This window comes from Oryctolagus cuniculus, chromosome 18 (assembly GCF_051225735.1).
Source record: "Oryctolagus cuniculus isolate XC-2025 breed Fujian yellow rabbit chromosome 18, ASM5122573v1, whole genome shotgun sequence".
Classification (NCBI taxonomy): Eukaryota; Metazoa; Chordata; class Mammalia; order Lagomorpha; family Leporidae; genus Oryctolagus; species Oryctolagus cuniculus.
Window position 1 is genome coordinate 39852135 of NC_142884.1, and position 10095 is coordinate 39862229.

Sequence of the window (10095 nt, forward strand, 5' to 3'; positions counted from 1 at the left end):
TTAGGATTAGGGTTAGGGCTAGGGTTAGTTTTAAAGTCAGGGCTAGGGCTAGTGGTAGGTTTAGGGTTAGGGTTTGGGCTAAGTTTAGGGTTAGTGTTGTGTTTATGGTTAGGGTTAGGTTTAGGGGTTAAGGGTAAGGTTATGGCTAGGGTTTGGGTTTGGGCTAGGGTTAGGAACAGGTTTAGGGCTAGGGCTAGGTTTAGGGCTAGGCTAGGGTCAGCGTTAGGGCTATGTTTTTTGTTAGAGTTAGGGTTAGGGCTAGGGCTATGTTTAGGGTTAGGTTTAGCGTTAGGGCTAGTGCTAGGGTTGGTGTTAGGGTTATGGTTAGGCGTAGTGCTATGGCTAGGGCTAGGGTTATGTTAGGGCTAGGGTTAGGGTTTGGGCTAGAGCTAGGATTGGGATTAGGGTTAGGTTTAGGGTTAGGTCTACACTAGGGTTACAGTTATGGTTAGGGTTAGAGCAAGGGCTAGGGCTAGGGTTAGGGTTAGAATTAGGGTAGGGTTTAGTTAGGGATTAGGGTTAGGTTTAGAGTTAGGGCTAGGATTAGTGCTATGGCTAGTGTTATGGTTAGGATTAGGGCTAAGGTTAGGTTTAGTGTTGGGGTTAGGGATAGGGTTACGGTTAGTGTTAGGGTTAGGGCTAGGGTTAGGTTTAAGGTTAGGGCTAGGGCTAGTTCTAGGGTTAGGGATTGGGTTAGGATTAGGCCTAGGTCCAGTGCTAGGGCTAGCGTTAGGGTTAGGGTTTGGGCTAGGTTAAGGGTTAGGGTTAGTGTTAGGGTCAGAGTTAGGGTTAGGGTTGGGGCTAGGGTTAGTGTAGTGTTAGTGTTAGGGTTAGGGTTATTGTTGGGGTTAGGGTTAGGGTTATGGTTTAGGTTTATGGTTAGGGTTAGTGTTAGGGCTAGGGTTTGGGTTAGAGTTAGGGCTAGGGTTAGGGTTAGGGTTAGAGCCAGTGTTAGGGTTAATGCTAGGGCTAGTGTTATGGTTAGGGTTAGGGCTAATTAGTGTTAGGGTTGGGTTTATGATTAGGGTTAGGGATAGTGGTTAGTGTTAGGGTTATGGTTAGGTTAGGGTTAGTGCTAGGGTAGGTTTAGGGTTAGGGCAAGGGCTAGGTCTAAGGTTAAGGTTAGGTTTAGGGTTACGGTTAGGGTTAGGGCTAGTGCTAGTGCTAGGGATAGGATTAGGGTTAGGTTTAGGGTTAAGGTTATGGTTTGATTTTGGGCAATGTTAAGTGTTAGGGTTGGGGTTAGGGCTATGCTAGTGCTAGGGTTAGGGTTAGGTTTAGGGTAAGGTTAGGGTTAGGGTTAGGGCTAAATTTAGTTTTAGTGTTAGGGCTAGGGCTAGGGTTAGTGTTAGGGCTAGGAATAGTGCTAGGGTTAGTGTTAGGTTTAGGGTTAGGTTTAGGGCTATGTTTTGTGTTAGGGTTATAGTTTGATTAGGGTTTTGTTCGGGTTAGGGTTAAGGTTAGGCCTAATGCATGGGTTAGGTTTAGGTGGAGTGTTAGGGTTAGGATTACGGCTAGTGCTAGTTTAGTGTTAGGGTTAGGGTTAGGGCTATGGCTAGGGTTAGTTTTAGGGTAAGGGTTAGTGCTACAGGGTTAGGGCCAGCATTAGGTTGAGAGTTAGGGCTAGTGTTAGGGTTCGGGCCAGTGTTGGGATTAGGGTTAGGTTTAGGGCTGGAGTTAGGGCTAGAGCTATGGTTACAGTTAAGGTTAGGGTTAGGGCTAGGGCTAGGGTTGGGGTTAGGGTTAGGGCTAGGATTAGGGTTAGGGCTAGGTTTATGGTTAGGGTTCAGGCTTGGTTTAGGGTTAGTGTTAGGGCTAGGGCTGGGGTTAGGGTTAGGTTTAGGGCTACGGTTAGTGTTAGGGTTGTGTTTAAGGCTAGGACTAGGGCTAGGGCTAGGGTTAGGGTTAGGTTTAGGTTTAGGTATGGGCTAGGGCTATGTTTAGGGTTAGTGTTAGTTTTTGGATTAAGGTTAGGGTTAGGGCTAGCATTAGGGTGGAGCTAGGGCTAGTGTTAGGGTTAGGGTTAGGGTTAGGGCTAGGGCTAGCGTTAGTGTTAGGTTTAGGGTTAGATTAGGGTCACGGTTATGGTTGGGGTTAGGTTTAGGTCAGGACAAGTTTTAAGGTGAGGGTTAAGTCTAGTTTTAGGTTTAGATTTGGGGCTTGCCTTGGTGCAAGTGTTAGAGTAGGGTTAGTGTTAGGGTTAGGGTTAGGGTTAGGGTTAGGACTAGAGATAGGGCTAAGGTTAGGGTTAGGGTTAGGGTTAAGGTTATGGTTAGGGTTGGGTATAGGGTTAGGGTTAGGGTTACAGTTAGGGTTAGGGTTATGTTAGGGCTAGGGTTTGGGTTAGGGCTAGGGCTAGGGCTAGTTTAGGTTTATGTAAATGGTTAGGGCTAGGGTTTGTGCTAGGGCTAGTGTTAAGGTTAGGGATTGGGTTAGAGCTATGGTAAGGGTTAGGGTTAGGGCAAGGGTTAGGTTTAGGGTTCGGGCTAGGGCTAGGGCTAGGGTTAGGGTTTGGCTAGGGCTAGTGCTAGGCTAGGTTTAGGGTTATGGTTAGGGTTAGGGCTAGGGTTAGGATTAGGGCTAGGGCTAGTACTAGGGCTAGGGTTAGTGTTAGTGTTAGGGCTAGGGTTAGGTAAGTTTTAGGGTTACGGTTAGGGCCAGGGCTATGGTTAGGGCTAGGGTTAGGGCTAGGACTAGGACTAGTGCTAGTGTTAGGGTTAGGGTTAGGGCTAGGGCTTGTACTAGGGCTATGGTTATGGTTAGGGTTAGGGTTAAGTAAGGGTTAGGGTTAGGGCTAGGACTAGGTTTCGGTTAGGGCTAGGGTTAGGGCTAGAACTAGTGCTAGGATTAGGGTTAGGGTTAGGGTTAGGGTTAGGGTTAGGGTTAGGGCTAGTGTAAGGGTAAGGGTTATCTCTAGGGATATGGTTAATGTTAGGGTTAGGGCTGAGCTAGGGCTTGGGTTAGGGATCGGTTAGGGTTAGGGTTAGGGCTAGGGTTAGGGTAAGGTTTAGGGCTATGTCTAGGGCTAGGGGTAGGGTTAGGGTTAGGGTTTCGGCTAGGGCTAGTGATAGGGCTAGGGTTAGGGTTACGGTTAGGGCTAGGGTAAGTGTTAGCTTTAGTGTTAGGGTCAGGGTTAGGGTTAGGTTTAGGGCTATGACTAGGGTTAGGGTTAGGGCTAGGGTTAGGGCTAGGTCTATGGTTAGAGTTAGGGCTAGTGCTAGGGTTAGGGTTAGAGTTAGGGCTATGGCTAGGGTCAGGGTTAGTATTAGGGTTAGTGTTAGAGTTAGGGCTATGTTATGGGTTTATTTAGGGCAAGGGCTAGGATTAGTGTTAGGGTTAGGGCTAGGACTAGGGCTAGGTTTTGGGTTATGGTTAGGGTTAGGGTTAGGGCTAGGGTTAGGGTCAGGATAAGGGCTAGGGCTTGTGCTAGGGATGGGTTAGGGTTAGGGTTAAAGCTAGGGCTAGGGCTAGTGTTACATTTACGGTTAGGGATAGGGTTAGGGTTATGGTTATGGCCTGGGTTAGGGTTAGGGTGAGTCCTAGGTTTAGGGTTATGGCTAGTGTTAGTGTTAGGACAAGTGATAGCATTAGGGTTAGGGTTAGGGTTAGGGCTAGGGCTAGGATTATGGTTAGGTTTGTTTACGGTAAGGGATAGGGTTAGGGCTAGGACAAGCTTTAGGGTTAGGGTGAGGGCTAGTTTTAGGGTTAGGGCTAGTGTTAGGGTTAGGGCTATTTTTAGGGTTAGGGTTATAGACAGTGTAGGGTTAGTGCCTGGGTTAGTGTTATGGTTAGGGTTAGGGCTATGTTTAGTGATAGGGTTGAGATTAGGGTTACGGTTAGTGTTAGGGTTAGGTTTAAGGTTATGGTTAGGGTTAGAGCTAGGGTTAGGTTTAAGGTTATGGCTAGGGCTAGTGCTTGGTCTAGGTTTAGGATTAGGGTTAGGTTAGGACTAGGGTAAGGGATATGGCTAAGGCTAGTACCAGGGCTAGGGTTAGGGTTAGGGTTAGGGTTAGGGAAGGGTTACGTTTAGGGTTAGGGCCAGTGATAGGGTTTTGGTTAGGACTAGTGTAGGGTTAGGGTTAGGGCTAGTGTTAGCGCTAGGAATAGTGATAGGGTCAGGGTTAGGGTTAGCAATAGGGCTAATGTAAGGGATAGGGTTAGGTCTAGGGCTAGGGTTAGTGTTATGGTTAGGGGTAGGGCGAGGGCTTGGGTTAGGGTTACGGTTATGGTTAGCATTAGGGTTAGGGCTAGGGTTAGGGTTATGTTTAGGGCTATGGCTAGGGCTAGGGTTAGGGTTAGGGTTAGGGTTTCAGCTAGGGCTATTACTAGTTCTAGGATTAGGTTTAGGGATAGGGCTAGGGTAAGGGTTAGCTTTAGAGTTAGGGCCAGGTTAGGGTTAGGTTTAGGGCTGCGTTTTGGGTTAGTGTTAGGGCTAGAACTAGTGCTAGAATTAGGGTTATGGTAGGGGTTAGGGTTAGGGTTACAGTTAGGGTTAGGGTTAGGGCTTGTGCTAGGGTTAGGGTTAGGGCTATGGCTAGGTCTAGGGTTAGTTTTATGGTTAGGGTTAGGGCTAGGTTAAGGGTTAGGATTGTGGTAAGGGCTAGGATTAGGGTTAGGGTTACAGCTAGGGCTAGGTTTGGGTTTAATGTTAGGGTTAGGTTTAGGGCTAAGATTAGGGTTAGGACAAGTGATAGTGTTAGGGTTAGGGTTAGGCCAGAGTTAGAGTTAGGGTTAGGGTTAGGGCTAGGGCTAGGTTTAGGGTTAGGTCTCTGGTTAGGGCTAGGACTAGGGCTAGGGTTAGGGTTAGGGTTAGGGTTAGGGCTAGGGCAAGTTTTAGGGTTATGGTTAGTGCTAAGGCTATGGCTAGGGTTAGCGTCATGGCTAGGGCTATGGTTAGGTTAGGGCTAGTGCTAGGATTAGGGTTAGGGTAAGCTTTATGATATAGGATAGGATTAGGGCAGGGCCAGGGCTAAGATTATGGTGAGGGCTAGCTTCAGGGTTAGGGCTAGGGTTAGGGTTATGGCTAGGGTTAGGTTTAGTTCTAGGGTTAGTGTTAGGGTTAGGGTTAGGTGTAGGGCTATGTTTTGTGTTAGGGTTATGGTTAGATTTAGGGATTTGGTTGGTTTAGGGTTAGGGTTAGACCTAGTGCTAAGGTTAGGTTTAGGGTGAGTGTTAGGATTAAGATTACGGCTAGTGCTAGGGTTAGGGTTAGGGGTACGTCTAGGGCTAGGGTTAGTTTTAGGTTTATGGTTAGGGCTATGCTTATGTTTAGTGTTAGGGTTAGGGCTAGGGCTAGGTTTAGGGTTAGTACTGGGGTTAGGGTTAGGGTTAAGGTTAAGATTATGGCTAGGGCTATGATTAGGTGTAGGTCTAGAGCTAGAGTTAGGGTTAGGGTTAGGGCTAGGATTGGGTTATTGTTTGGGTTATGGCTTGGGTTAGGGCTAGAGCGAAGGTTACAGTTACAGTTAGGGTTAGGGTTAGGGCTAGGTTTATGGTTAGTGTTCAGGCTAGGGTTAGGTTTAGGGTTAAGGCTAGGGCTGGGTTTATGGTTAGGGTTAGGGCTACGGTTAGGGTTAGGGTTGGGGTTAAGGCTAGGAGTAAGGCTAGGTCTAGGGTTAGGGTTAGGGTTAGGTTTAGGTTAGGGTTAGGGCTAGGGCTAGTATTAGGGTTAGAGCTAGGGCTAGTGTTAGGGTTAGGGTTAGGGCTAGGGCTAGGGTTAGTGTTAGGTTTAGGTTTAGATTAGGGTCACGGTTAGGGTTGGGGTTAGGTTTAAGTCAGGACAAGGGTTAAGGTTAGGGTTAGGTCTAGGTTTAGGGTTAGGTTTTTGGCTAGCGCTAGTGCAAGTGTTAGGGTTGGGTTAGTGTTAGGGTTAGGACTAGTGATAGGGCAAAGGTTAGGGTTAGGGTTAGGGTTAAGGTTATGGTTAGTGTTGGGGATAGGTTTAGGGTTAGGTTTAGGGTTACAGTTAGGGTTAGGGTTATGTTAGGGCTAGGGTTTGGGTTAGGGCTAGGTCTAGGGCTAGTTTAGGGTTATGTATAGGCTTAGGGCTAGGACTAGTGCTTGGGCTAGTGTTAAGGTTAGGGATTGGGTTAGAGCTATGGTAAGGGTTATTGTTAGGGTTAGGGCAAGGGTTAGGTTTAGGGTTCGGGCTAGGGCTAGGGCTAGGCTAGGTTTAGGGTTATGGTTAGGGCTAAGGCTATGGCTAGGGCCAGTGTTATGGTTAGGGTTAGGGTTAGGTTAGGACTAGTGCTAGGATTATTGTTAGGGTAAGGTTTATGGTAAAGGATAAGATTAGGGCAGGGCCAAGCGTAAGATTAGGGTGAGGGCTGCTTCAGGGTTAGGGCTAGGGTTAGGGTTATGGCTAGGGTTAGTTATTGTTCTAGGGTTAGTGTTAGGGTTAGGGTTTGGGCTAAGGTTAGGGTTAGCTTTGTGGTTAGGGTTAGGGTAAGGGTTAGCCGTTAGGGTTAAATTTACGGTTAGGGTTAGGGTTAGGGCTAGGGTTAGGGTTAGGGCTAGGGCTAGTGTTAGGGATAGGGCTTGGATTAGGGCAAGAGATGGAGTTAGGGTTAGGGTTATGTTTAGTGTTAGGATTAGGGTTTTGGTTAGGTTTAGGGCTAGGGCTAGGGTTAGGGTTAGGTTAAGGGTTAGGGCTAGGGCTTGGGTTAGTTTTAGGGTTAGGGTTAGATTTAGGGTGTTGTTTAGGGTTAGGGTTAGGCCTAGTTCTAGGGTTAGGTTTACGGTATGGGTTAGGGTTAGGGTTAGGTCTAGTGCTAGGGTTAGTGTTGGGGTTAGGGTTAGGGTTAGGGCTAGGGCTAGGGTTAATTTTAGGGTTAGGGTTTGGGCTATGGCTATCTTTAGGGTTAGGTTTAGGGTTAGGGCTAGGGTTAGGGTTAGGACTAGGGCTACGGTTATGGTTAAGGTTAGGGCTGGGATTAGGGTTAGGTTTGGTTTTAAGACTAGTACTATTGTTAGGGTTAGGGTTAGGGCCAGGGCTAGGGCTATGGTTAGGGTTAGGGTTTGGGCTATGGCTATGTTTAGGTTTAGGGTTGGGGTTAGGACTAGGTACATTGTTAGGGTTAGTTTTATGGCTAGCACTAGGGTTAAGGTTAGGGTTAGTGTTAGGGCTTGATAAGGGTTAGGATTAGGGTTAGGGTTCAGGTAAGGGTTTCGGTTAGGGTTAGGGTTAGGGCCAAGTTTACGGTTAGGGTTAGGGCTAGGGCTCGGGCTAGGGCTAGGGCTATGGTTAGGATTAGTGTAGGGCTAGATTTATGGTTAGGGTTCGGGCTAGAGTTAGGGTTAGGGTTAGTGCTAGGGCTGGGTTTAGGGATAGGGTTATTGCTACAGTTAGGGTTAGGGTTAGGGTTAAGGTTAAGTTTAGGGTTGGGGTTATTGTTAGGGTTAGGTTTACAGTTAGGTTTAGGGTTAGGGCTAGGGTTACAGTTAGGGTTAGGGCTAGTGCTAGGGTTTAGGGTTAGGGCTAGGATTAGTGCTAAGTCTAGGGTTAGGGTTAGGGCTATGGTAAAGTTTTTTGTTAGGGCTAGGTCTAGTGCTAGGGCTAGGGTAAGTTTAGGGTTAGGGCTAGGGCAAGGGTTAGTGTTAGGTTTAGGGCTAGGTTTAGGGTTAGGTTGAGGGCTAGGGCTAGGGTTAGGGTTAGGGTTATGTTAGGGTTAAGGTTAGGGCTATGGTTAGGGTTAGGGTTGGAGACAGTGTTAGGGTTAGTGCTATGGCTAATGTTATGGTTAGTGTTAGGGCTAAGTTTAGTTTTAGGGTTGGGGTTAGGGTTAGGGTCAGGGTTAGGTTTAGGGTTATGATTAGAGTTAGGGTTAGGGCTAATGTTAGGTTTAGGGTTAGTGCTAGGGCTAGGGTTAGGGTTAGGGTTAGCGTTAGGCTTAGGGCTAGGACTAGGGCTAGGGTTAGAGTTAGGGTTAGCGTTAGGGTTAGGGCTAGGGCTTGGGCTAGGGTAGGTCTAGGGTTAGGGTTAGGGATTGGGTTATGGCTATGTTAAGGGTTAGGGTTAGGGTTATGGCCAGGGTTAGGGTTAGGGTTAGGGCTAGGGCTAGGGCTAGGGCTAGAGTTAGTGCTATGGCTTTGTTAGGGTTGGGTCTAAGTTTAGGGTTAGGGTAGGTGTTAGGTTTAGGGTTATGTTTAGGGTCAGGGCTAGGTTTATGGTGTTGGATAGGGCCAGGGTTAAGTTTAGGGTGAGGGCTAGGTTTCAGGTTAGGACTAGGTTTAGGGTTATGGCTAGGGTTAGTGTTATTTCTAGGGTTAGTGTTATGCTTAGGTTTAGGGCTAAGGTTAGGGTTAGCATTGTGTGTAGGGTTAGGGTTAGGGTTATTGGTTAGGGTTAATGTTACAGTTAAGGTTAGGGTCAGGGCTAGGATTAGGGTTAGGGTTAGGGCTAGGGCTAGGGCTAGGGCCAGGACTAGGGTTAGGGCTAGAGCTAGAGCTAGAGTCAGGGTTAGCAATATGTTTAGTGTTAAGGTTAGGATTTGGGTTAGGGTTAAGGCTAAGTCTAGGGCTAGGCTTAGAGTTAGGGTTAGGGCCTGGGCTATGTTTTGGGATAGGGTTAGGGTTAGGGTTATGGCTATGTTTAGGGTAACGGTTAGCATTATGGTTAGGGTTAGGGCTAGAGTTTGTGTTAGGGTTAGGGTTAGTTTTAGAGTTACGGTTAGGGTTAGGATTAGAGTTAGGGCTAGGCCTAGGACTAGGGTTAGTTAATGTTAGGGTTAGGCTTATTGTTATGGTTAGGGTCAGGTTTAGAGCTACTTCTAGGGTCAGGTTTAGGGTTAATGTTAGGGCTAGGCTTAGTGTTAGGTTTAGGGTTAGGGCTAGGGCTAGGTTTAGGATTTGGGTTAGCTTTAGGGTTAGGGTTAGGGTTAGGGCTAGGGTCAGGGCTAGGGTTAGTATTAGCGTTAGATCTAGGGCTAGTGTTAGGGTTAGGTTTAGGGCTAGGGCTAGGGTTAGTGTTAGGTTTAGGGTTAGGTTAGGTTCAGGGTTAGGGTTAGGTTTACGTTAGACAAGGGTTAAGGTTAGGGTTAGTGCTAGGGTTAGGGTTAGGGTTAGGGCTGGGCCTAGGGCTAGGATTGGGGTTACAGTTAAGGTTAGGGTTAGGGCTAGGGTTAGGGTTAGTGTTAGGGCTAGGGCTAGGTTTAGTGTTAGGTTTAGGGCTAATGATAGGGCTAGTGTTAGGGTTACAGATTGCCTTAGGGCTATGGTAAGGGTTAGGTTTAGGGTTAGGGCAAGGGCAAGGGCTAGGGTTAGGGCTAGGGCAAGTACTATGGTTAGGTTTAGGTATAGGTTTAGGGCTAGGGCTAGTACAAGGGCTAGGGTTAGTGTTAGGCTTAGGGTTAGGTAAGGATTAGGGTTACAGTTAGATGCAGGGATAGGGTTAGGGTTAGGGCTAGGACTAGTGCCTGGGTTTGGGTTAGGGTTAGGTTTAGGGTTAGGGTTAGGGCTAGTGTAAGGGTTAGTGTTAGGTCTATGTTAGGGTAGGGTTAGGGTTCACTCTATGACTAGGGCTTGGGTTAGGGTTCCAGTTAGTGTTAGGGTTAGGATTAGGGCTAGGGTTAGGTTTCGGTTTAGGGCTATGATTAGGGCAATTGTTAGGGTTAGGTTTAGGGTTTTGGCTAGGGCTAGTGATAGAGACATGGTTAGGGTTAGGGATAGGGATAGGGCTAGGGTAAGGGTTAGCTTAGGTTTAGGGCCAGGGTTAGCTTTAGGGTTAGGGTTAGGGCTACGGCTAGGGTTAGGGTTAGGGCTAGGCTTAGGGTTAGGGTTAAGGCTAGGGCAAGGGTTAGGGTTATGATTAGGTCTAGGGCTTGGGCTAGGATTAGGGTCAGGGCTAGGGCTAGGGTTAGAGTTAGGGTTAGGGTTAGTGCTGGGGCTATGTTTAGGATTAGGGTTAGTGTTAGGGTTAGGGCTAAGCCTATGTTTAGTGTTAGGGTTAGGATTAGGGTTAGGGTTAGGATTAGGGTTAAGGTTAGGTTTAGGGTTAGGGCCAGTGTTAGGGTTAGGGCTGGGCCTAGGGCTATGGTTAGTGTTAGGCTTGGGGTTAGTGTTAGGTTTAGGGTTAGGGCTAGTGCTTGGGTTAGGGTT